The sequence below is a fragment of the Schistocerca piceifrons genome, chromosome 1, assembly GCF_021461385.2.
Source record: "Schistocerca piceifrons isolate TAMUIC-IGC-003096 chromosome 1, iqSchPice1.1, whole genome shotgun sequence".
NCBI lineage: Eukaryota > Metazoa > Arthropoda > Insecta > Orthoptera > Acrididae > Schistocerca > Schistocerca piceifrons.
In genome coordinates, this window is record NC_060138.1 from 608,246,171 (window position 1) to 608,271,458 (window position 25,288).

Below are 25,288 nucleotides of genomic sequence, written 5' to 3' on the forward strand. Positions count from 1 at the left end.
GGACAGGAGAAAGCTGTAGAGGATAAAAATTGTAGAGGAAGACAGAGATTGGAATACATCCAACAAATAACTGAGGACATATGTTGAAATTGCCACTCTGAGATGAAGAGGTTGGCATAGGAGAGAAATTTTGTGGTGGGCTACAAACAAACAGGAGACAGCAAATGTTGGACAAAAACGTCTGGAAACACAGACTAAAAGCAAAGATGTTCAAATCAGCAATACAAATGAACTACAAAACTTCATGAATGAATACTTGATTGGCACTGCTAAGAAATTAAAGGAAAAATTCCCAAAAACACATGTTCTACACCTCCAGGACCAGCCACCATGCTCAGTGGTGCTCTTTCCATCAACAGAGAAAGAGATGGCACAGGAAGCACACCTATTAAACAGTAGGAAATCCACAGTGTTAAATGAGATTGTTCTTAAAAATGTATAAACAACATAAAATCCCATTAAAAATAATCATTAATGAATCTTTCAGACCTGACTGCCTTCCTATGTACCAGAAATAAGCAAAAGTAGCACCAATACTAAAAAATGGTGATGCAGAAAACATAGAAAACCACAGACCTATTTCTTTGTTACCTTTCATTTCAAAAACGCTAGAAAAATAGACTAATGAAGTACATAAATAAATACAAACCCTCTGCAATGAGCAATTCAGTTTCAGGCCCACAAGAGGTACACAGTCAGCTATTGTGCAGTTTACTGAAGTTGTACATGAAGCACTAGACAAGGGCGAGAATGCAACAGGCATTTTTTGGATCTATCAAAAACATTTGACACAGATGACCATAGAATTTTATTACACAAATTAGAATTATTAGGGATAAGGGGTATGGCAAAGAATTGGTTTAAGTCATATTTGTAAAACCGGGTGCAAAGACTTGAACTTGTACATATTTCTAAAATACTAGTAGTAAAACATTTATCAGATCTGAAGTATATTAATGTAGGCATTTCCCAGAAAAGTGTATTGGGCCCAGTCCTCTTTCTTACATACAGGGTGTCCATTTTAACTGAGGACATCGAAATATCTCGAAAACTATACATCAGACCAAAGAAAAGTTACAATTCAAATTTGTTTGTCTTGGAGTGGGACATCCAATGGCTGTGTGTGGGTGGTGGGGACAATTTGAAATCTTCAATGGAAACCACCATTTTCTTATTGCAGATTACGATTCTACAGCAAGATCTACATACATTTTGTCTGAAACATTTTCTTCATTTCGCCATAGATGGTGTTATAATTGGAGCAATAGGAATGGGTACACAGTCATAATTTACAACATCCTACTCAATGGGCCTTGAATATCATGGGACCCCACCCTCATACTGTGAGGGTAGAACAGGTCAGTATTTAATAACTTCTAATTGCAAATCCCATTCACAACCTTGTATTCCTCCAATGTATCATACAAGAACTACTCAATGTGCCACCATGGCTATGTAGCGAAGTACGATGTACATTACAGGCAGTACACTTTGATGGAGCTCATGTAGTGTGCATACATACAACAGATAGCAGCTCTAAATGTTACAATACTTGTGCAATGTTTATTGCCTGCACACTTACCTATCATTGGAGAACAGATGTGGAAATGGACAATAAATGAAAAAATTGAAATCATACTGATCTGCCAAGAATCTAAGACAAATGTTGAGGCTGCTGTTGCCTTTCATGCCAAGCATTTTCCAGAGAAAGCTTACTCTTGTTCATTCTTTTACAAATTTATAAATTCCTTTATGTCTGGTGGCAGTGTTCAGACTGGCAAAAGGAAATAAAGCGTAAGTGTGACAGGAGGAGCTAATTAAACAGTGTACTAATGGCAGTGCACCCCAGTCCACTGATAAGTGCCCAACAATTACACCATGATTCTGGCATGTCCATAGGTAGTATTGTCACAATACTGCATAATCATAAGTATCATCCATACCATGTGTCACTGTGTCAAGAACTTCATGGTGCTGAGTTCCATAACCGAGTAGTGTTTTGTAAATAGGGACATCAACAAATGCAAACGATCCCCATGTTCTTCGCAAACATATTATTTTTTGATGAGTCCATATACACAAACTATGGTAGCATTAACTGGTGTAACATGCATTACTGGACAGTAGACAACTCCCCTGTAGTTACAGCAAGTTGACCATCAGTGTCCTGGGTCAGTTACCATGTGGTGTCCCATCATGGGAAACGAACTGATGGTTCACATTTTATCAATAGCACGTTGAATGGATGCAAATAACAAACGTTTTTCTAACAGGAACTGTCAATACTATTGCAGGACTTTTCCCTGAATGTTCGACAATGTATGTGGTTTCAGCATGATGATTGCCCAGCACATTACACAATTGAAGCATGGGAGGTATTAGACTGTGTTTACAGTGATCGGGTGATCAGCAGGCCCCATTAATCGACCCACAAGTTCATCAGTTTTGACATAGCCGGATTTCTTTCTGTGGGGATATTTAAAAGACAGGTGTACCAGTAAGTGATAAAAGGACTTGAAGACATGGTCGACTGCATAAGAAATGCCTGTGCTGACATTCCTGTAGATATGCTTCTGTCCTGTGCATGGTCATTTGAAAAGTGGATCACTAATTGCACTGAAGTTGGTGGTACTACATTTGAAGACTTACTCTAATTGGTAAAGTAGAGTAGCATTTGCCTCGAGCCACAACCACAGTGGTGTATTGGATAGTTTCCTGTTTTATATGTCAGAGGAATACAGTGTTGTGAAACCAATTAGAAGTTGTGAAATACTGTCCTATCTTACCCTTGCAGCATGGAGGTGGGGTACTGCTTGCCACTGGATATTCATGGGCCATTGAGAATCACAATTGCATACCCATTTCCATTCCTCTGATTACGGTGCCATCTGTTGTGACTTGAAGAAAATGCTTCTGACAATATATGTATAGATTTTGCTGTAGAGTCAAAATCTGCAATAAAAAATGGGGTTCCCACTGAAGATTTCAAAGTCGTCCCACACCACTAGTGGACAGGTTGGGCTGGGATGGGGGAAGGAGGGGTCAAGTGAGATAATGTTGGATTGACCCCCCCCCCCCCCCCCCCCCATCTTTCAAGGCAAACAAATTGGAATTATAACTTTTTTTGATCCAATGTGTAGTTTTGGGACATTCCAATGTCTTCAGTTAAAATGAACACCTGGTATATAAATAATTCTCTATAGAGTCACCAGGTATGGAGAAAAAATACTATTTGCTCTTGAGAGCACCATAGTGATCACAGGCAAAAACTCAACACAGTTAACAGAAAATTCCAATGAAACTTTCACAGGCACCTGGACTGGTCATTACACATCACAGTAACTTTAAATATGAAAAAAAAACAAACTGTGTAATCTTCTGACTAAATAAAAACCTCAATGATACTACATTGAATGTAAACAATGATGTACTAGATTATGTAACTCATACTGATTTCTTTTGGATGATTGTAGACAGTCAACTGCAATGGGGAGAACATGTGAGAATTTTGGAAAAGAGGCTATCTTCGCCATATTATGCCCTGCGAATCCTTGAAGCATTATGCAATATTTCATGCCTCATAGTATCTACTTTGATAAATGCATTCAATCTTCAGTTATGGGATAATGTTTTGGGGAATGAATTCTGGGAATATACAGACTATTTTCAAGACACAGAAAAGAGCTGTCTAAATAGCAATGAATGGTAGTAATAGGGCACAATGTAAAGAATTATTCAAAAAGTTAGAAATTTGGACAGTTCCATAGTTATGTTGAATACGTTTATCACAGCATACTTGACTTCACATTACTTGGCCATGGAACTGAACCCAGACACTGTTTGCATGCAAAGAGAAGACACAAGTCAAAAACTGAAAATAGTATATTATACCATGGAATGAAAATGTACAATGGGCTACCACAAGAAGTAAACAATGTAAATCATCCCCACATCTTTAGCAAAAGGCTAAAAAATATTTACCAAATAATAGCTGTTATACTGTAAATGAATACTTAAAATAACTATTGATAGTAACTTAATGTTCATGAATGTCGTACTATATAACAATTTACAATAGGGTTAGAAAAGTAGGACTAAGTATAGGAGGTACAAATACTATAAGGAGCATGTTTATTTTAATGAGAAATACTGTACAAATATTTAATGACACTCATACAATGCATATTGTTCAACAGGTGAATCAGTCAGTCAATCTGTCGATTACAAATGATTTGTCAAACACCAGGGGGTCTGTGTACCGGTAAAGCTGGTATTAGATGTGGAGCAATATTTAATAGCAAATAAATCAAAATTGATTGTAATTGGGTTTTCGGCTGTCATAATTGCTGATTTTACTTGGAAGATTGGCATTAAGGTCACAGAGAGTAGGTGTCCTTCAGGAAGTCACCCTATAGATTGTCACCACCTACAATGAAAATATTAAGGAAATAGGTAGAAAAGATGTTTGAACAAATAGCAATTTGACTATCAAAATCTCCTTATGCTGCTTCAGTGTTCGTAGTTCCTAATCCTAGAGATGAGCACTACCTGATAGTGGATTGCTATTAATTAAATAATGAGGTCAGCGCCATTGCCAGATTTGCTTTTGTGCTTCAAATGATATAAGGGAGTGCAGGTCTTCACCATCTTAGATCTCAATCGGGCCTATATTCAGATACCCTTGGAGGAAGGTTTAAAGCCCATTACAGTGTGCATAAAAAATTGGAACATATTTCAATTTAATCATTTCCCCTATGAATTAGCTACAGCTGCCACTGTTCTCTTGGTGCTGATGGATGCCATGTTTTCTGGTACAAAGTTTAGGTATGTGTGCCATTATCCTGACAATGTAGAGGGTTATAGTAACTCACTTCAGGAGCACATACAGCATCTGCAGGTGGTTTATAGCAATTACGAAAGGCAGTCCCTACGGTTAATCCATAAAATGTTTTGTTTGCTTGTTCCTCTATCAAGTTTCTAGGGCACATATTTACATGTGAAGAAATTTGTACTGACCCAGACAGAGTGGAAACCAATAATCATTTTCCACTTCCAGAGAACATGGAACAAACTGCCATGTTTGCAGGCATGGTCAATTTTTTTTAGGGAGCTCAACAGCTGCTTTGCTGAGAAGGCAGCTCCACTTAAAAGGGTTGCAGAGAAAGAGGTGTAAATTTCTTTGGGGGCCTTCAAAAGGAGCCTTATTTTTGGCTCTGAAGTCAGCTCTGGTGTTAGCCCTACCAGATTTCAATGTGTCATTCATTCTGCAGATTAATTTGTCTGCTCTGAGTGTAGGAGTCACTTTATTAGAGGAGAAGGAAAGGAGTAAGCAGGTGATTGTTTATGCCTCTAGAGGATTAAGTGAACTAGAAAAAAGGTACTCAGTTTATGGATTGGGAGCCATGGAAATTCTAACTAACTTGGAATATTTTTAATACTATCTGCAATTCGAAAGTTCATCCTACAGACCGACAATAAAGCACTCAGTTGTGTGTTAGCCAGACCACACTAGAATGTTTGTATTGCCAGGTGGATGACAGGAATTTTAACTTTTAAGTTCAATATAACATAAAGTTTTCAGAACATGTGCTCACATATGGGCTGAGTAATTACATTTGATTGCACTGACAATAACCGAAAAGAGATGATCAGTTAATAGACACTCATGCTTCAGCTCTGTCAGTGGCTTTGATTCTCATTCAGGTACTTCATGTATTTCAAAACATTAGAGAATTCAGAGATTAGTATGAACACATTCGCGAAATTAATGAGAGGCTTTGGAAAGTGAAACAATAAAACCCCATGTTTTGAAAGAGAAAGCACTACTTTGTAAGTGACATAGGCGAAGTGAATTTAAGATAATGGTTCCTAAGGAATTATTTCTGTTGTTGTTCCAGTATTTCCATGATCCACTTGGGGGGGGGGGGGGGGCTCATTTAAGATTGTATAACACATATGAAAAGATACAGAGTATCTAGTTGTAATGTGTACACACTCAGTAAAGCATCTTAGAATAATAAGATAGAATAGGCCTCAAAGCCAGCTGAGAGGGCCTTTCAAATGATATGGGTTGGTTGTTTTTGGGGAAGGAGACCAGACGGCGTGGTCATCAGTCTCACCGGATAAGGGAAGGATGGGGAAGGAAGTCGGCCGTGCCCTTTCAGAGGAACCATCCCGGCATTTGCCTGGAGTGATTTAGGGAAATCACGGAAAACCTAAATCAGGATGGCCGGACGCGGAATTGAACTGTCGTCCTCCCGAATGCGAGTCCAGTGTCTAACCACTGCGCCACCTCGCTCGGTCAAATGATATATGTTGATGTCAGAGGGCTGTTGCCTGAGTCATAGACAGGGAACTTATATATTTTGATTTGTGTGAAAGCATTCACACATGCGATTTCAGTCTTTCTCAGTGTATTCCACTGATGAATTCTTCTCGAGTTATTAGCCGAGTAGTGGCGTCATCTTGTCGCAATGTTTCAATGAGTTTCGTACCCATCATCTTCTGGTGAAGATGATGGGTACGAAACTCATTGAAACGTTGTGACAAGACAACGCCATCACTCAGCTGATTAACCAAGAAGAATTCATCAGCATTCACACATTTTGTCTGGTTATTACCCACCATGGTGGTGACTGAATAAGTGATCCTGCAGAATTTTGTTACCACTTGGGTTCTGCAGACTTTAGTGATTGATAGTATGACCCCATTTACTGCCAATAGTTTTAAACAATTTTGCCTTGGGATGGGAATCCAGCATGTAACAACAACTTATTATCCCAAACCATCTCATGCAGAATGCTTTTATAGAAATCATAGATTTGCCCTCGTAGCCTATCATTGCAGTGATCAAATGGATGGGACTATTTGCTTCCATGCTTAACTAATGTCATTTACCATGGCATACCATGAAATCCATCAGCCCACATCCACTAATTTCCTGCTGGGCTGCCATACTGAAACTGCGTTGTGTAATTTATGGTCCATTGATGACCTCTTGCCTGAAAAGTTAAATGCTCAATAGGTGGTTACACAATGAAGGTTGGCTGAATGGAATATTAAAGAGGTCCATACAAAGGAAGCCACACAGTACACTGTGGGGTGGTGGCCAAATAATTAATGAATTGCAGTTTTCAAGGCGTTAGTAGAGCCTCTGAAAAGGTGACAAAGAAATTGGTACCCAAATTTAAGGACATGATGTAGATTAAAAGAGTTTTCATCCCACTAAATGTTTTGATAAGGGATCCACAAACCAGCAAAGAAATCAAGGCTCACCTTTCTTAGATTAGGCTTGGTTCTCTGGGATAATCTGGCTCTTTTCAAGAGGTTGCCAAATTGAGGTGGGAAGTATGTGTCAAGTGTGGTTCTATCTTGCCTGGGTTTGTAGGTTGGCACTGCTTCCAGGAGTTTTTCACAGCCAACCATGTGGCTGTCTGGTTGAGTGAAATTTTATCTGCTGGTATGCATGGCAGTAAGAGGAAACTGTGAGTGGAGCAAGCAGGCTTCATGGTGCTGGTCGAACAGAAGGATGGCCACAAGCTGAGAGTATGGCTCATTTGTGTGAGGTTGCACATACAGCAAGTAGACTTGAGTCACTGGAACCTTTTATAGTTTGTCTTTGTTCCTTCTATGTCTGTAAACTGGTGTTTGTTAAATCACCATTGCCTGACAGCTGTCTGCAAACACTGTATTGCTAGACTGTCTTTATAACTCATGACATTAAGGTGGCTGCCAATTTATTGTGGTTACTGTGTGTCCCCCCCAAGAACCATGGACCTTGCTGTTGGTGGGGAGGCTTGCGTGCCTCAGCGATACAGATAGCCGTACCATAGGTGCAACCACAACGGAGGGGTATCTGTTGAGAGGCCAGACTAACATGTGGTTCCTGAAGAGGGGCAGCACCCTTTTCAGTAGTTGCAGGGGCAACAGTCTGGATGATTGACTGACCTGGCCTTGTAACACTAACCGAAACGGCCTTCTTGTGCTGCTACTGCGAACGGCTGAAAGCAAGGGGAAGCTACAGCTGTAATTTTTCCCGAAGGCATGCACTTTACTGTATGGTTAAATGATGATGGTGTACTCTAGGGTAAAATATTCTGGAGGTAAAATAGTCACCCATTTGGATCTCCAGGCAGGGACTACTCAGGAGGCCGTCGTTATGACCTGAAATAAATCTGGCATTCCACGGATCGGAGTGTGGAATGTCAGATCCCTTAATCAAGCAGGTAGGTTAGAAAATTTAAAAAAGGAAATGGATAGGTTAAAATTATATATAGTAGGAATTAGTGAAGTTTGGTGGCAGGACGAACAAGACTTTTGGTCAGCAAATATCGGGTTATAAATACAAAATCAAATAGGGGTAATGCCGGAGTCGGTTTAATAATGAATAACAAAATAGGAGTGCAGGTAAGCTACTACAAACAGCATAGTTAACGCATTATTGTTGCCAAGATAGACACGAAGCCCACGCCTATTACAGTAGTACAAGTTTATATGCCAACTAGCTCTGCAGATGACGAAGAAATGAAAGAAATGTATGATGAAATACAAGAAATTATTCAGATAGTGAAGGGAGACGAAAATTTAATAGTCATGGGTGACTGGAATTCGGTAGTAGGAAAAGGTAGAGAGGGAAACATAGTAGGTGAATATGGATTGGGGCTAAGAAATGAAAGAGGAAGCCTCCTGGTAGAATTTTGCACGGAGCATAACTTAATCATAGCTAACACTTGGTTCAAGAATCATAAAAGAAGGTTGTATACATGGAAGAAGCCTGGAGATACTGACAGGTTTCAGACAGATTATATAATGGTACGACAGAGATTTAGGAACCAGGTTTTAAATTGTAAGACATTTCCAGGGGTAGGTGCGGACTCTGACTACAATCTATCGGTTATGAACTGTAGATTAAATTTGAAGAAACTGCAAAAAGGTGGGAATTTAAGGAGATGACCCAGATAAACTGACTTAACCAGAGATTGTACAGAGTTTCAGGGAGAGCGTAAGGGAACAATTGACAGGAATGGGGGAAAGAAATACAGCAGAAGGAGAATGGGTAGCTTTGAGAGATGAAGTAGTGAAGGCAGCAGAGGATCAAGTAGGTAAAAAGATGAGGGCTAGTAGAAATCCTTGGGTAACAGAAGAAATATTGAATTTAATTGATGAAAGGAGAAAATATAAAAATACAGTAAATGAAGCTTGCAAAAAGGAATATAAGTGTCTCAAAAATGAGATCGACAGGAAGTGCAAAATTGTTAAGCAGGGATGGCTAGAGGACAAATGTAAGGATGTAGAGGCTTATCTCACTAGGGGTATGATAGATACTGCCTACTTGGAGAAAAGAGAGCCACTTGTATGAATATCAAGAGCTCAGATGGAAACCCAGTTCTAAGCAAAGAAGGGAAAGCAGAACGGTGGAAGGAGTATATAGAGGGTCTATACAAGGGCGATTTACTTGAGGACAATATTATGGAAATGGAAGAGGATGTAGAAGAAGATGAAATGGGAGATACGATACTGCGTGAAGAGTTTGACAGAGCACTGAAAGAACTGAGTCGAAACAAGGCCCCGGGAGTAGACAACATTCCATTGGAACTACTGACGGCCTTGGGAAAGCCAGTTGTGACAAAACTCTACCATCTGGTGAGCAAGATGTATGAGACAGGTGAAATACCCTCAGACTTCAAGAAGAATATAATAATTCAAATCCCAAAGAAAGCAGGTGTTGACAGATGTGAAAATTACCGAACTATCAGTTTAATAAGCCACGGCTGCAAAATACTAACGCGTATTCTTTACAGATGAATGGAAAAACTGATAGAAGCCAACCTTGGCAAAGATCAGTTTGGATTCTGCAGAAATGTTGGAACACGTGAGGCAATACTGACCCTACGACTTATCTTTGAAAATAGATTAAGGAAAGGCAAACCTACATTTCTAGCATTTGTAGACTTAGAGAAAGCTTTTGACAATGCTGACTGGAATACTCTCTTTCAAATTCTGAAGGTGGCAGGGGTAAAATACATGGAGCAAAAGGCTATTTACAATTTGTACAGAAACCAGATGGCAGTTATAAGAGTCGAGGGACATAAAAGGGAAGCAGTGGTTGGGAAGGGAGTGAGACAGGGTTATAGCCTCTCCCTGATGTCAATCTGTATATTGAGCAAGCAGTGAAGGAAACAAAAGAAATATTCGGAGTAGGTATTAAAATCCACGGAGAAGAAATAAAGACTTTGAGGTTCGCCGATGACATTGTAATTCTGTCAGAGACAGCAAAGGACTTGGAAGAGCAGTTGAATGGAATGGATAGTGTCTTGAAAGGAGGATATAAGATGAACATCAACAAAAGCAAAACGAGGATAATGGAATGTAGTCGAATTAAGTTGGGCGATGCTGAGGGAATTAGATTAGGAAATGAGACACTTAAAGTAGTAAAGGAGTTTTGCTATTTGGGGATGAAAATAACTGATGATGGTCGAAGTAGAGAGGATATAAAATGTAGACTGGCTATGGCAAGGAAAATGTTTCTGAAGAAGAGAAATTTGTTAACATCGAGTATAAATGTAAGTGCCAGGAAGTCGTTTCTGAAAGTATTTGTATGGAGCGTAGCCTTGTATGGAAGTGAAACATGGACGATAACTAGTTTGGACAAGAAGGGAATAGAAGCTTTCAAAATGTGGTGCTACACAAAAATGCTGAAGATTAGATGGGTAGATCACCTAACTAATGAGGAGGTATTGAATAGGATTGGGGAGAAGAGAAGTTTGTGGCACAACTTGACTATAAGAAGTGATCGGTTGGTAGGACATGTTCTGAGGCATCAAGGGATCACCAGTTTAGTACTGGAGGGCAGCGTGTAGGGTAAAAATCGTAGAGGGAGACCAAGAGAGGAATACACTAAGCAGATTCAGAAGCATGTTTGTTGCAGTAGGTACTGGGAGATGAAGAAGCTTGCACAGGATAGAGTAGCATGAAGAGCTGCATCAAACCAGGCTCAGGACTGAAGACCACAACAACAACACTGTTTGTGTGACACAGATCTTGCACTGATTGTGTTCATTTAGTTGGGCAATCCACTTCCTGTGTGTTTCTTGTACATTGTGATAAATGGTGCTGTAAAACTGGTCAAGGGCACTAGCAACAGCATGTGTTACTAATGAAATAACCCAAGGCTATTGTCATTGTGTCTTGTTTCTAGTAATGAACTGTTTCAGTTAGTCTGTGGTATTTCCTCCTATCTTGTTTGTCCAGGGGTGGACTGATGTTTAAGTATCGAAGTACAAGTTAATGGGAGGATGCAGCAGCAGAGGCTCACGTACCACACAAGGGAATGTCTTAATGCTGTAGTATTTATGGTAGACATTTTATGATGTTCACTCATACTTTTCTGAAGTTGTTTTGCACCAACTTGTCTTCCTACCATGGTATTTTTTAATCATGACTTTAAAATACATTTAAATATTAATTATAGTCTTCAGTAAACAACTGATTGTTGTGCTAAATGTGTTCTTGTTTATAGTATCTATGTTAAATACTTGATCATTAAGCTCAGCATATCTCAAAAGTTGCTTCCACTAACTTTTTTGTTTGTGTTTGTGGTTATTTTATTCTTATACTATATTCATTTAAATTTTGTTGTATTGAGCATGTAATTACAAATTCAGTTAACACAACAGGTTATTATTATCAAGTAAATCTATGTCTCTATAGAGCTCTTTGTTGAAGTTGTTGATAAATCTATAAATATTTTACTGATAACCCAAAGACGAGCAACTGAATCCACCCTTTTATCCTAAAGGACCCATTTATCCAAAAGGTTCTACAACATTTCTCTACTTCCCATATTTTCCAACAAATAATTCAATGTTCCGTGGCACAGCAAATAAGCAACCGTTTCTAGAAAGCGTAGCTAGCAGTTTTCCACCAGGATATTAGAGGCATGTGTAATAACCTGAAGGAACTCACAATCAATGTGGATGACCAAGAAAGCACAGATCATGCCCATGTACTGTGTATCATTGAGCCCCATGTCTGATTTTGTAATACTTTGTAACAGCGTGATGGCATCATCCTTCAGAAAACAGAGGAGAAAAAAATGAGGTGTTGCTGTTTTCATTAAGAACTGTTTGGAATGTAATGCAACTGATATACACAATTTTTGTCCAGAGCAACAACTGGAAGCTTGCACCAGCAGATTGCCTGTAAATAATCCAAAGTTATTATTTCTACCAATGTATAGGCCACCTTCATGGAACCTTGGCCTATTTTGAAACAGCTAGACTTTCTCCTGTTGCACCATTTGAATGTAGAAAAGCTGTCATAGTGTCTACATTTACATCTTTATACTCTGCAAACCACCATAAAGTGCATGGCAGAGGCTATGTCCCATTATATGAGTTATTACGGTTTCTTCCCATTCCATTCACCTATGGAGCATGGAAAGCCTCTGTGCGTACTGTAATTGTTCTAATCTTATGCTCATGATACCTATGAGAGCAATACATAGGGGGTTGTAGTGCATTCCTAGAGTCATCATTTAAAGATGGTTCTTGAAGCTTTGTTGGCAGACTTTCTCACGAAAGTTTTTGTTCATCTTCAAGAGTCTGTCAGTTCAGTTTCTTCATCTCTTGACACTTGCCCACGGATCATACAAATCTGTGTCCATTTGTGCTACCCTTCTCTGTATACTTTCAATACCCCTGTTAGTTCTAAGCAATCTTCTTTGTAGACTGATTGCACTTGCCCAGTATTCTACCAATAAACCAAAGTCTACTGCCTGCTTTACTCATGAGTGAGTTTATGTGATCATTCCATTTTTATCCCCACAAAGTTCTGCACCCAGATATTTGTATGATTTGGCCAATTCCAACAGTGACTCATTATGCCATAGTCATAGGATACAATATTTTTTGTTTTGTGAAGTACACAAGTTTACACTTTTTAACCTTAAAGCAAGTTGCCAGGAGAGCTTCTGTGAAGTTTGTAAGGTAGGAGACGAGGTACTGGTGGAATTAAAGCTGTGAGGATGGGGCGTGAGTCGTGCTTGGGTAGCTCAGTCGGTAGAGCACTTGCCCGAGAAAGGCAAAAGTCCCGAGTTCGAGTCTCGGTCCGGCACACAGTTTTAATCTGCCAGGAAGTTTCATATCAGCACACACTCTGCTGTAGAGTGAAAATTTGCACTACTTTGAAATCTTTGGATACTTATGTTGTGACAGTGCCACGAGATTTAAAAGTGGCGCTACGTCAGTACGCGAACACGGCGATAGAGGCGCTCCGCAGCTCGGCCGAGCGCTCCACAGCTCGGCCGAGCGCGGGAGCGCCACCTGGTTATGAACGGCGTCTGCCGCATGTCACGGCACGGCAGTCGAATGATAGATATGGAGTTAATAGCATGTAACCCGCTATTGTTTATACTTTTGTATATCCACGCAATTTATTAGTGATAGGATATAACACTTTTTGGCGATGAGGATGGGATGTTTTTTTTCCTGCGTTGTGGAATTGTGTGTTCGTGTCGGGGCAGACATGGAACAGCTTATGCAAGCGCTCATTGAACAACAAACACAGCTCACGGCTGCTATTCAGGAACAACAAACACAGCTGACGGCTGCTATTCAGGCGTTGTCGACGTCGCTTACTCATCGTCTGTCTTCCTCTTCTCCGCCTCCGTTCCCTCCTTACGACGAGGCCGCTGAAGACTGGGAGGATTATGAGAAGCGTTTGCGGCAACACTTCTTGGCTTTCGGCGTTGTCGACGTTCCTATGTGTAAGTCGTTATTTCTATCTTGGATTTCCCCACGGATCTATCAGCTGCTATCTCAGTTGGCCCCTCTGCGGGAACCTGCCTCTCTGTCCTTCCAGGAAATGTGTGACTTATCGTCTAACTATTACTGAAAAAACACCCACGTCGTGGCCGCCCGCGTGGCGTTCTACCGGTGCCGTAAACAGCCCCATCAATCTTACCGGGCTTGGGCGGCGGAACTACACGGTCTGAGTAGGAAATGTCAGTTTGTCACGGACACTCATCATGAGTCTTATGCTGATTCAATGGTTCGGGACGCTATTCTACAGCTTGCTCCTGATAAAGAAGTTCGGCAACGTGCCTTACAACTGCCAAACCCGTCGTTGTCGGAAGTTCTCAGCATCGCTCAATCTTTTGAAGTGTCTCACGCTGCTGGTGTGCAAATAGACGCGTGGTGTGATGTAGGCGCCGTACAGACCACTTTCGATGTGGACAATTTGCCTGTTTCACAGGGGAATGACGATGTGGCGGCGGTTCACTTGCGTCAACGTCGTGTTGGGCCACCATGCTCGCAGCAAAAGCAGCAACTACAGAAGCAGGTTCGTTCCGCACTTCCTTCTTGTCCCCGTTGTTTCGTACAGCATGACAGGGCCACGTGTCCAAAACGTTTGGCCACGTGTAATTCATGTAGGAAAAAAGGCCACATTGCTTTTGTGTGTCAGTTCCTGTCGACGAGGACGAGGCATCGGATATGGATGTTAACTGTGTGCTTTCTCAAACAAATAAGTTGTTTGTTACTGTTCGTGTTCTGGATAAAGACATTCGCATGCAAGTGGACACTGGCTCTGCAGTAATTCTCATTAATTCTCGCATGTATTTGGAGTTGGGCTCCCCTCCCTTGTCTCCAGTTACACGAAATCTACCAACTTATAATAAGCAGAAAATTCCTATCGTTGGCCAGTTTGATGCTTCCACTGTCCACAAGTCTGTTGTTAGGCCCCTCACGTTTTATGTGATGGATCATGCGGGCACTGAAAACCTGTTCAGTTATGATGCTTTCCAGTTATTCGGGTTCTCCATTGATGATGATGTGCACCTCATATCTGAGGATATTCCGTATCAACAGCTGGATGGATTGTGTTCTGAATTCTCGTCCGTGTTCTCTGCTGGTCTGGATCGTGCCAAGGATTTTGAAGCCCACATTATTCTTAAAGCTACAGCTCACCCTAAGTTTTTCCGGGCACGCCCTAATCCGATGGCGTTGCGTGCCCCTGTCAAAGCTGAGATAGACAGGTTAACAGCTTCGGGGATTCTCCTTCCTGTTACCTCCAGTGAATGGGCATCGCCAATCGTGGTGGTTTCTAAACCAAACGGGAGTCTGCGATTGTGTGGTGATTTTAAAGCCACTGTCAACGCTCAGAGCCTCATTGACACTTATCCTCTTCCCCGTCCTGAGGAGTTATTTACCAAGCTCACTGGGGGTCAGTTCTTTTCCAAACTCGACTTATCGGAGGCGTACCATCAGTTGCTGTTGGATGCGTCTTCCAAAGAATTTCTCGTCATCAACACTCCTTGTGGGTTGTATCAGTACCAGCGGTTACCATTTGGCGTCGCTAGCACGCCGGCCATTTTTCAGCGGTTTTTGGAACAGCTCACGGCTTCCGTTCCCGGCTGCATAAACTATCTGGATGAAATTGTTGTCACGGGGGCCTCCACTGAAGAGCACCTTCGCAATTTGCGTCCACTGTTTCGGGTTCTGCATTCGGCTGGGTTGAAGTGCAATCTGGACAAGTCACAGCTCTTCCAACCCTCCATTGTTTATCTTAGTTTCCACTTGTCCTGTGAGGGTATATGTCCTCTAAGACAGCACGTTTTGGCCATTACCGCTCTACCCCGGCCGTCTACGGTCAAAGAACTTCAGGCGTTTCTAGGCAAGATTGCTTATTATCACAAATTCATTCCCTCGGCGGCGGTGGTGGCTCATCCTCTGCATCAGCTGTTACGCAAAAACGTTCCTTTCTGTTGGTCCGACGAGTGTGAGCAGGCTTTTGTCCCCCCGAAGGCTCATTTGCAGTCGGCACCTTGTCTTGCCACATTCCGTCCGGGTCAGCACTTGGTTCTGGCGACTGACGCGTCACAGTATGGCCTAGGGGCTGTTCTCGCCCATCGCCCACGCTTCCAAGACCCTCAACGATGCCCAACGGCGTTACTCTCAAATCGAAAAGGAGGCGCTCGCTATCATTTATGCTCTAAAAAAGTTCAGCGTTTTTTATATGGTTCTAAGTTTCACCTCATCACCGACCACAAGCCGCTGGTCTCTCTGTTCAGCCCCTTGGCGTCGCTTCCAGATAAGGCAGCTCACCGCCTGCAACGTTGGGCCTTATACTTGTGTACAGGATGGCGGGTATGGGCAGGCGGTTTATGCTCTAAAAAAGTTCAGCGTTTTTTATATGGTTCTAAGTTTCACCTCATCACCGACCACAAGCCGCTGGTCTCTCTGTTCAGCCCCTTGGCGTCGCTTCCAGATAAGGCAGCTCACCGCCTGCAACGTTGGGCCTTATACTTGTGTACAGGATGGCGGGTATGGGCAGGCGGTGGGCGTTATGGAATAATAGAGTAATTTTTAGAGTAAGGCCATTTATTGGCTAAAGCATGTTGAAAGGGGATACATAGGCCTAGGGAGGTGAGGGTGAGCCAGAGCTTACAATTTGGTGAACATTGTTTGCGAAGCTACCGAAAGTGGTTGTCTGCCAAAACAAAGTCCACAGTGCCGCAGCACCGGGAGAAGCGGGAGATATTCACTGCTACAGGGCGCGCATCCAACTCGCGGGTGAGCAAGAATACAAGAGGGCGAGCCCGGCGATGGGCGGCCGGGTATGTTCGACGCACCACGCGGCTTCCTCCGCCCTGATTGGTCAGGACCGAGCAAACCGTGTGGGCGGCATGGAACTTTCCAGAGTGTTGCCTGTTAAGCGACGCCTGGGGCGGCGTTACCTCGTCAGCACATGAGAGGCGCGTGAACAAGGTGCCCTTCATCGGTGCTGACTTCCTGTTACTAAACCGTGGGACGAAAGAATTTACAGGCAGCTAACGCTGCCAGCCGTGGCTTGGCCGCAATGGTAAAATGAAGTTACTGGTTGGAGGCTCATATAATAAAGTAAAATCTCCTACTGTCTGGCTCATCCTTTACACTTGTCTCATTTTCACTATGAGATTCACTATCGCCCCATGGCCCAGCACGCCAACGCTGACGCGTTGTCACGTTTGCCGATGGGCCCCGACCCCGTTTTCGATCGAGATGAACTCCTCTGTTTCCACATTGATGAGGAAGAACGTCGTGTTGTCGAGGGTTTTCCACTTACAGGTTCGCAGGTCGCGTCGGCTACTGCGCGGGACCCGGTCCTGCGTCAGGTGATCAGTTTTGTTCAACGGGGTTGGCCGGACAGGACCAAGGGCCGGGCATCGGATCCCTTTCGCAACTACCATGCCTTGCGCCTTCGTCTGTCTGTTCGTGAGGGTGCTGTTCTTCTGGCCACGGATGGCGCATCTCCACGGGTCGTGGTGCCAGCCTCTCTTCGCAAAGATGTTCTCAAACTATTGCATGAAGGCCATTGGGGGATTTCTCGGACTAAGTCCCTAGCCCGCAGGCACGTTTATTGGCCCAGTATTGATTCGGACATTGCCCACATGGTCGCTGCGTGTGGTCAGTGTGCTCAACAACTGGCTGCACCTCGTCCTATGCCCTCTCTGTGGCCTGATCCAGCGCAGCCGTGGGAACGGGTGCACGCTGACTTTGCCGGCGCCTTCCTCAGCACTTATTGGCTACTGTTGATTGACGCCTTCTCGAAGTTTCCGTTTGTTGTTCGATGTCCGTTGCCCACCACTGCGGCGACGACGCTGGCTTTGTCCAAAATCTTTGCGCTAGAAGGTCTTCCATCCACGATTGTCACGGACAATGGCCCTCAGTTCTCTTTGCAGGCCTTCCGTGATTTTTGTACTGGACAAGGGATTCATCATGTTACAGCACCGCCCTTCCATCCGCAATCGAATGGGGAGGTCGAGCGCATTTTCCGCACTTTCAAAAGCCAGGTGAAAAAATTCCTTAGTGATTTTTCCACAGGTGACGCTCTGTTGCAATTTCTGAGTTCTTATTGCTTCACGCCTCTGGGTGATCGCAGCCCTGCTGAACTCTTGCATGGCCGCCAACCGCGCACTCTACTGCACCTGCTTCACCTTGTCAGGCCTTGTACTGTGTCCCCTAGTGCGGGAAAATACTCGGTGGGTGCCGACGTGTGGGCACGAGGGTATGGATCTCACCCTAAATGGATTCCAGGGGTGGTCCAGGCTCTACGCGGCCCCCGGCTTTGTGAAATACGTACGGACGACGGCATGGTTGTTCACCATTACGACCAGATGCGCCCATGAGTGGTGGCCACGCCGGTGCCACCGCCCCTTCTTTCGACTCCACCAGCCCGAGAAGCCAGTCCTGTCTCTGCTGCCGATCTTCCGGGCATGTTGCTGCTGCCGACGTCGCTACCGCTTCCGAGTACGCTGGAACCGGCCCCAGTTGCGACGCCGCCTTCTCCGGGACCCATCTCGCTGGAGCACACCCCCAGGTCCACGACACCTAGGGATGCTGCTCCGGAGTTTTCACCCATCATCTCGTCCAGGAGGCACGTTCCACGCGCAAGCTTCCATCCTGGACATTTTCGACCATACTCTCGTGTTTCTCCGCAGGATCTTCTCGGGGCCTCCCAAGAGGCCATGGATGTCTCCGCACTGTCTGTGTCTACAAGGAAGTGAGTGTTTTTTTTTCAAGGGGGGAAAAGTGTTGTGACAGTGCCACGAGATTTAAAAGTGCCGCTACATCAGTACGCGAACACGGCGATAGAGGCGCTCTGCAGCTCGGCCGAGCGCGGGGGCGCCACCTGGCTATGAACGGTACCGGCCGCATGTCACGGCACGGCAGTCAAATGACAGATACGGAGTTAATAGCATGTAACCCGCTATTGTTTATACTTTTGTATATCCACGCAATTTATTAGTGATTAAAGGTCATAACAACTTATGTAGCTTCTTTCATGCAGTTCTTCATTATAGATAACTGCATCATCTACAGAAAGCCTGAGATTATTATTAATATTATCTGCAAGATCATTGGTATACAACACGAACAGCAGTGGTCCCAACACATTTCCCCTGGGCACACCTGAAGTTATTTCTATATCTGCTGTTTGACTCCCCAACCAAGATAACTTGCTGCATCCTCCCTACCAAAAAGTCCCTAATCCAGTCACAAATACTCCATATGATCATACTTTTGATAATAAGTGCACATGGGGTACTGAGCCAAATGCTTTCAGGAAATGAAGAAAACTGTATCTAGCTGACTGCCTTGATCCAAAGCTTTCACTATGTCATGTAAGTAAAGTGCAATTTGGGTTTCACATAATAAAAATTTTAGAATCTATGCTGGTTGGCATGGAGGATGTCATTCTATTCAAGATACCTCATTATGTCTGAGCTCAGAGTATATTCTAAGATTCTAGAATCAAGATCAATGTCCACGATATTGGATGGTAGTTTTGTGGATCACTTTTACTACCCTTCTTGTGCATGGGCATGATTTGTGCTTTTTTCCAAGAACTGGACATGGTTGTTTGCACAAAGGATCTATGATACATTATGATTAGCACATGGGTTAACACAGCTACAAATTCAGTATAGAATCTGATAGAGATTCCATGGTCCCTGGAGCTTTGTTGAATTTTAATGATTTCAGCTGTTTCTCAGTATCATTGACACTAATATTTATTTTGCTCATCTTTTCTGTGGTACAAGGATCAAATGGAAGCAATTCTCCAGTTTTTTTTAATTTTTTTTTAATAGAAGCATTTGAAAATTATGTTAAGCAATTCAGCTTTTGCTTTGCTACCCTTAATTTCAGTTCCTCTCTCATTAACTAGGGACTAGACACTAACCTTGGTGCCACTAACAGTCTTTACACACAACCAGAATTTCTTTGGGCTTTATGAAAGATCATTTGACAATATTATGCTATGGTAGTCATTGAAGGCTTCATGCATTACTCTCTTGACAGCCAAACACAATTCATTCATCCTCTCTCTGTCTGTAGCCTTATACTTTGTTTTACACCTACAACACAGTAATTCCTATTTCTTTAGAGTCATTGTATACCATATTGGGTACCTCCCATTATAAACTTTCCTACTGGGTACATAGTGGGTGGTCAATCATTCTTTTAAACTTGAGCCGTAGTCCCTCTACATGCTCCTGCTCTGTGCTGAAAGTTTCAAGTTTATCACTGAGATACAACACTACTGATTTTTTATCTGGTTTACTGAACATATATGTCTTTTTGCTTTAGTTGTCCTTTGCACTTTGGCATTCACTGTTGCCACAAGTGTGTTATGGTCACTGATACCAGTTTCAATGTAGACATCCACAAAGAGGTCAGGTCTGTGTATTGCCACTAGATCTAATATATTTCCATCATGAGTGGGATTCTGAACTATCTGTTCTAGGTAGTTTTCAGAGTATGCGTTTAGTAATGTTTCACAGGATGTCTTATCATGCCCACCATAACAAAACTGTAACTTTCCCAACTGATTGTTGGATGATTTATATCTCCACCAATGATTACATTATGATTGAGGAATTTATGTACAAGTGAAATGAGATTTTCTGTAAAGTTCTCGGATACATCAGGAGATGAGTCTGATGGTTGAAAGTAGCATCCATTTATCATTTTATGCCCACCCCTGATACTGAGTCTTGCCCAAACAGTCTCATGTGCACCTTCAATTTCTAACACGGTGGATTTGAGTTTCTTGTCCACTGCAACAAATACAGGGCTATTACAAATGATTGAAGCGATTTCATAAATTCACTGTAGCTCCATTCATTGACATATGGTCACGACACACTACATATATGTAGAAAAACTCATAAAGTTTTGTTCGGCTGAAGCCGCACTTCAGGTTTCTGCCGTCAGAGCGCTTGAGAGCGCAGTGAGACAAAATGGCGACAGGAGCCGAGAAAGCGTATGTCGTGCTTGAAATGCACTCACATCAGTCAGTCATAACAGTGCAACGATACCTCAGGACGAAGTTCAACAAAGATCCACCAACTGATAACTCCATTCGGCGATGGTATGCGCAGTTTAAAGCTTCTGGATGCCTCTGTAAGGGGAAATCAACGGGTCGGCCTGCAGTGAGCAAAGAAACGGTTGAACGTGTGCGGGCAAGTTTCACGCGTACCCTGTGGAAAATTGGCTCATGCCACAACTGGAGACCGACAGCGCCGACTTCATCTTTCAACAGGATGGTGCTCCACTGCACTTCCATCATGATGTTCGGCATTTCTTAAACAGGAGATTGGAAAACCGATGGATCGGTCGTGGTGGAGATCATGATCAGCAATTCATGTCATGACCTCCACGCTCTCCTGACTTAACCCCATGCGATTTCTTTCTCTGGGGTTATGTGAAAGATTCAGTGTTTAAACCTCCTCTACCAAGAAACGTGCCAGAACTGCGAGCTCGCATCAACGATGCTTTCGAACTCATTGATGGGGACATGCTGCGCTGAGTGTGGGAGGAACTTGATTGGCGGCTTGATGTCTGCCGAATCACTAAAGGGGCACATATCGAACATTTGTGAATGCCTAAAAAAAACTTTTTGCGTTTTTGTATGTGTGTGCAAAGCATTTTGAAAATATCTCAAATAATAAAGTTATTGTAGAGCTGTGAAATCGCTTCAATCATTTGTAATAACCCTGTACACCACATCTATATCCCATTTGCCTATCCTTTCAACACACACTTAAATTTTCCCTAAAAATCTCACTGCTGTCAATTTCAGGTTTCAACCAGCTTTCTGTATCTAGTATTATGTGAGCTGCACTGCTTTTCAGGAGTGCTTCAAACTCTGGCACTTCGCTGTGAATGCTTTAATAATCTCACCTGTGGGAGGCATTTCTTTCAACCTTAAACTGATACTTCTTGGTTTGATGCGTAGTGCACACCTAGCCTATTTAGAGGGACCCTACAGTTCTCAGCTCTATGACACCAGCCCGTGAAATTCCAACCTAGCTTGTCATAGAACCTTTGAAGTCCCTGGTTCAATCCTTCCATCCAGAACCAAAGGACCACAAACAGTTCTGGGGACAATGCTGCAGATTGTGAGCTTTGTTGAAACTCCATGCACAGGGCTGGTCTCCTCAACCTTCTCTGCCAGTCACAGGAATGACCCAAGAATGATCTCAGAGCCCAGATGAGAGGCATCATTTGTTCCAACCTGCGCCACAGTCTGCAGCTGGTTGCACCTTGTTCCCTCAATGGCTGCCGGAATAGCCTCTTCAACATGTTGACTGAGGCCTGCAGGCATACACACTGAGTGCACTTGATCCCTAAGGGATACTATAATTCACCATACATCTGAACTGCCAACAATTAACAAACCATTACGCTTTTGTCTTTGCCTACTCTTGACACTGGACAAAACAGGTTGCCCCAAATCAGATGAAGTGATTCTGACCAACTCAGTTTCAGTTCCAATGAATGACAGCACCTCAAACGTGTAGGTTAGGGAGTTGGTTAGGGGGACTGGTACAACACCCTGAGTCCTCCATGGTCCCTGTCCACCCTGTACAGCGTGCTGCTGTGTCAAAAAAAATTCCGGAAAGCCTACCCAAATAAATCATCACAAAAAGTATTGTAAAATATTAAACAATGCCATAAAACTATCAAAAAGTTCATATTTTACATCTAAAATAGACCAATCTGGTAATAAAAATCAAGACAGTGTGGGACATAATAAGGATTGAGACAAGTAACAACTGTGCCAGTAAAACCAAAGACATGTTCTTAAATGTTAGTAATGAACATTTAAGTGTCCAAGAAATAATTGCAGAAAGCTTCAGTGACCATTTTAAGTGCTGTTGATTGAACAAGCTGCAATGGCTCTTTAGAAAGTCACCTGGAAATAGCGAAACACCATTTTCCTAATCCTATAAGTGAAATAACTGGAAAAGGAGTAAAGGAAAAAAAATGCCATTGCCTCTTTAAAATGCAAAGGTCCATAACAAGCAGATAATATTTCCAGCAAACTGCTCAAGTCAGTTATTGAAAGTTTGGGTCCATATACTCTTATTTCTGTGGGAAATGAGATACTGGCAGTGTGGTAGCAGAATAGTGACACAGCATAGAGATATGATTTCCACACTATTTAACAGTAAGCACAATATACATAACTCATACAGTCACTATGAAAGCACAGAGCATGCTAACTCCCACTGCCCAATGGCGCAACAATCCTCCTTCTACTGAATAAGATCTGTTATGTCATCACAGAGACAATGTGATTCAGGGAGTGGCCCTACAATGTCAGTGTGGACATGCTGGAACCGCCTTTTTGGAATCAGAAATTTAGCAAAGGGGGGCTGTGCATTGCGACCAGTTTTTGCCTGCTGGCATGAAGTGAAACTCCTGGTCCACATGGCACAATCCTTTGTAATGTTAGACCAGACAAACCACTCCATGACGAGATGTACAGCAGGGCACATGCTCGGATGTGCAAGATAGTGGAGAAGGTCAAAAATTGTCCTGCAACATGGCTCTGGGATGACTGGTCAGATCCACTCGTTTGAAACATCACACCAAACTTGTTTGGTCACACTGTGTACTGTGTGCTGCTGCAATTTTAGTCTGGTGTCTGGTTTGTTAAATAAGCTGTGGAGATCAGCATTTGTCACTTGTACATCTGTGATCTTATTGAAGTCCAACTGGGTGGAGGTAGCTGTGATACAGGAAAGATAGTCCACAACAATATAATCAGCACCTTTAATGTATTGCACACCAATAGTGAACTGTGCTATGAAATCAAAATGGCAAAATCTCCTGGGTGCAGAATCTGCCAGCAGGTTGCGGAATGCGTCTACCAATGGGTGATGGTCTTTAGATATGGTAAGGTTTCCCCTCAACATCATCTTGAAAGTGATGAACTGTTTCATATATGGCTAGTAGTTTACAGTCAAATGTGGACCATTTTTTCTGACTGTTGATAAGTTTGCATGAGAGAAACCTGAGCAGCTGAGTGATTCCACCGATGGCTTGCAGTAAAACAGCCCCAATTGCATGATTGCTAGCATCAGATACAATAATTATATGTGTAGTTAGCAATGGGTAGACGAGGGTCATGTTGTGTAACAGATGTTCTTTTATTTTGTCAAAGACCGTCTGCATTTGTGGTGTCCAGTTGAGGCATTGTTTACCAGATGTATTCTTGCTGTGCAGTGCTTGGGTGAGTGGCAGCAAAGTCTCAGCTGTGTGTGGCAATTGGTTCCTGTAGAAATTTATGACTCCCAAAACCCTACGCAGCTCTTGGTACTTGTTGGGATGTGGGAGAAGGCATATCTGTTCAGTTTTCTCAGACATAGGATGCACCCCATACATATAGATGTGGTGTCCAACAAAGGTCACACAGGATTGCTGAAGTTGGAACTTATCATTTAGCATGACCCCATGAGAGGCCAGCTTATCAAGGACGATACACAGGTTGTTGTCATGGTCTTGCTTGTTTTGCAAAAAGATTATGACATCATATAGGTAGGTGTAACAAAAAGCAAACTGAATAATACTCTATCAATAAATCTTTTCCATGTCTGTGCCCCATTTTTTAGTCTGTATGGCATGTAGAGGAACACAAAGAGACCTGTAAGGATGAGCCAGACAGTAGGGGATTTTACTTCAGTATATTAGCATTCAAAAGGTAACTTTATTTTTCTTGTTATGGCCAAGCCTCGGCCGGCAGTGTCAGCTGCCTGTAATTTTTCCATCCCATGGCCCAGCAACAGGAAGTCAGCACCAAGGTAGGCAATCTCGGTCACGCGCCTCCTTCGTGTGCTGTCAAAGTAACGCCATCTCTGCAACGCTAACCAGACCACACTCTGGAAAATTCCATTGCTGCCCCTGCGGGTTTCTCGGTCCTGACCAATCAGGGTGGAGGAAGCCGTGTGGCATGTTGGATGTACCTGGCTGCCTGCCACCAGGGCTCTCTCTCTTGGATGTGCGCCCTGTAGCAGTGAACATCTCCTGCTTCTCCCAGTGCTGCAGCACTGTGGACTTAGTTTTGCAGCCGGCACGCCACTCAAACTTGCCTGAATGGCAGACGCCAACTTTCGTTAGCTTCACGAACTATGTTTCGCCAAACTCTACACTTTGGCTCACCCTTGTCTCCCTAGGCCTGACTATGTGACCCCTTTTTAACATGCTTTCACCAATAAATGGCTTTTGTCTAAATATTATCCTGATGATTTAATTACGCCCACCACCTTCCCATCCTCCCATCTTGTACATACCATATGGGGTTTTTATCAATTTTTGATATGTCTTTGGCTGTCATCAGAATTTGCAGGTATGCTGTTTTGCAATCAAGGATTTCCCAAGACATGGAAAAACTCATGCAAGTTCAGAATTGGGTAGCTGTCAATGATTGTACAGATGTTGATGTAGCGGTAGTCACATAG